This window comes from Octodon degus, unplaced genomic scaffold, assembly GCF_000260255.1.
Source record: "Octodon degus isolate 3935 unplaced genomic scaffold, OctDeg1.0 scaffold00147, whole genome shotgun sequence".
In the NCBI taxonomy this organism is placed as follows: Eukaryota; Metazoa; Chordata; class Mammalia; order Rodentia; family Octodontidae; genus Octodon; species Octodon degus.
This window is the reverse complement of record NW_004524723.1, coordinates 6,301,518-6,304,765: the sequence shown is the minus strand read 5'-3', so window position 1 is coordinate 6,304,765 and position 3,248 is coordinate 6,301,518.

Here is a 3,248-nt window from a genome sequence, read left to right as displayed (position 1 = left end):
GACTCATAGTGATTCTCCTGTTTTCAGCCTCCCAAATGCTGGGATTATAGGCGCATGCCACCACACCCAGTCTTGATCACTATCTCAGCTCTCCCCCGGGAGCTGAGCTGGCATGGCATGCTGGGGATCCAAGCCCTGCTGCTGGGCTCTGCCTAAGCAGGCACTTTATGTTCACCTTTTTCATTTCTAATTTTCTTTTCTTTCTCTCGATGAGTCTTGCTAAGGGCTTATTTTTTATATCTTTCAAAGAATCAGGTCTTTGATTCACTGATTTTTACATACTTTTTTAACATATGACTTTATTAAACATATTTTTAGAAAATGATAGCCTTTTCAACGAGTGGTGTTGGGAAAACTGGTTATCTACGTGTATAAGGATTAAGACTAGACCCATAACTCTCACTATATACTAAATTAAAATCAAAATGGATTAAAGATCTAAACATTTATACAAAAACATTAAACTTTCTGCAAGACAAAATAGGCAAAATACTTGAAGACATAGATGTAGGAAAGGATTTTCTAAACAACCTTAATCTCACTAGAAATCTCTCAAATCCAGCAAGAATCAGTAGATGGAAGCAACAAAGGAATCAATCAACAGTGTAAACAGGGAACTCACACAGTGGGAAAAGCTTTTGCAAGCTGCTCTTCAGACAGAGGATTAACATCTAGAACACGCAAAGAACTCAAAAAAGCTAAACCACCTAAAGACCCAGTCAAAAACTGGGTTAGAGAAACGACATTTCATACAGGAGGAAATACAGATGGCCAACAAATGTATGAAAAAAGGTTCAGCATCTCTGTGCATCACAGAAATGCTAGTTAAAGCAATGCTAAGATTCCATCTTACTGTGGAAATAATGACAATCAGTAAGAAATCAACAAAAGTAAGTGTTGGCGTGGCTGTGTGAAAAAGGAAACTTCCTGCACTGTAGGTGGGAATGTAAGCTAGTATAAACAATGAGAAAATAACTATGGAGATTTCCCAAAGAGCTGAAATTAGACATTGTATATGACCCAGCTATCTCACCATTAGGTATCTTCCCCCAAAGAGTTTAAGTTATCATAATACAGTGACACATGCAGAACAATGTTTTATGCACAATTCATAACAGCTAAATCCTGAAAGCAGCCATCAACAGACTACTGGATAAAGAAGATGTTGTATCTATATATAATGGAATACTATTCATCTATAAAGAATTACACTTCTGAGACATTTGTAGACATTTATGAATGTCTACGCATCCATAATTACTTATTGTAGACATTTATGGATGCACCTGGAAAATATAGTGTTGAGTAAAATAAATCAGACACACAAGCTTAAATACCATATGGTAGCTCTTATTAGAGTGAGACAAAGTACAAAGAAAATAATAAGGGATAGAAAGGGACAGAGGCTGGAGCTCATGCGTTAGGGAAGCGGTCCAAGGGAACAAGGCTGAAGAGTGAGTGGGAGGGGAGAGGAAATATGAATAAAGCTGTGCCTTGTACAGGAACCTAATATTCCCAAGTACTGTAAGCAATAGATACCATAATATGAACTAAGACAAAGAATATCAACAGGTACAAAAAAGGGGGCTGAGGAACCTGAGGAGGAGGAGACAGAAGGAAGAGGAAAAAGATTAATAAATAAAAGAAACAAGCTATGTAACCACTCCTCAAGATGATTTTAAACTGCCTGAATTACAAGCATGTACTAATAAAAATAAAAACATTTTAAGTAAGAAAAAAAGGACAAGAAAATTATGGACAGTTTCAAAGCTTACAAAGCATACACCTTTTTCTCAAAGTTTAACTTACAAAGAGATTTAATTTATGTGCCATATTATTATTCTAGTATTAATACTAGAAAAAGACCAAATCTAAATATGTATCAATTGAAAACTAGTTAAATAATCAATCTCTCCATATATATAGCTCTAACCTGTTGGTAGATTTATTGGCTATTTGGGAGTCCTCTTCGTGAAATATCTGTCCATATCATTTAAACTCTTTCCCATTGACTCCTCCATCCTTTTGTGACAATTTTGGGGATAATTTTTATGATGTGGTCACAGATCCTTTGTATATGGTGCAAACATTTGCTTATACTTTGTAAGCTTGTCTGTATGCGTGTGTACATGTTGTGTGATACTGAGGGTTGAGCCTCGGGCTCTGTGCATGCTGTGTGAGCACTCTACTAATCAGCTACGTCCCCTACCCTCTTTTCATTATCAAGAGTGCTTTGGTAAACAAAAATAATTCTCTATTTTAACATTGTCCAACACTCGAAATGTTCTCTTTTTGATTATTCTATTTTTGTCTTAAGAACTTTTGGCATATTGCACAGAAACGAAGTTCTCTTATGGTTTTCTCTAAACACTTTAATTAATAGATCTGTAATTTAAATCTAATTGATTGGCATGTATCATAAAAAGTTCAAATGAGTTTTTCCATTTGGATATGCAGAGGGGGTTTATTGAAAACATAATTTTTTCATTATGCACTAAAGTATCACCTTTGTCATGAAAAGTATGTGTGGGTTTTTCTCTGAACTCTGTTCTGTTCCAATGTTTGCTTTGATTCTTTTTGTGTCGTTTCTGTTCTAGTTAACTATTGCTTTAGAGTAGATCTTGGATTGTAGAGTCTCTATAATTGTTCTTCAAGCTTGACTTTGCTATTATTGGAATTTTATGTTTCTGCATGAATTTTAAAAGTCAAATTGTCATTTTTCTATATTCACAAAGCCTGGGATCTTGTGTTGAAACTGTCAATTGAACTAGAGAATACTGACATCTTTACAATACTTCGAAATTTTAAGTACCCATTTACTTGGCTCTTCTGTAGTCTTCTTCAGAAACATATTTTTTAGAAGATGTATTTAGATACTGGGTGTGGTGGCACGCACTTGTAATCCCAGCTCTTGGGAGGCTGTAAGCAGGCGGATCACTACAAATAGGATCTAGTAGTGAGACCCTGAACACTCTGTAGACCCTTCCTTGAAATACAAAAATAAAATAAAATAAAATAAAAGATGTATTTACTTATTTGGTACAGAATCTCACTACAGAGCTCAGACTCATAGTGATCCTCCTGTTCCAGCCTCCCCAGCACTGAAATTACAGGCATGTGCCAACTCACCCAGTTTCGTGGCCAGCATGGTATGCGGTACTGGGGATTGAACCCAGGTCCATGCACTTACCAGGCAGGTGCTTAAACTGCCAAGCTACCTATTTCCCTGGCTCTTCAGTAACATTTTA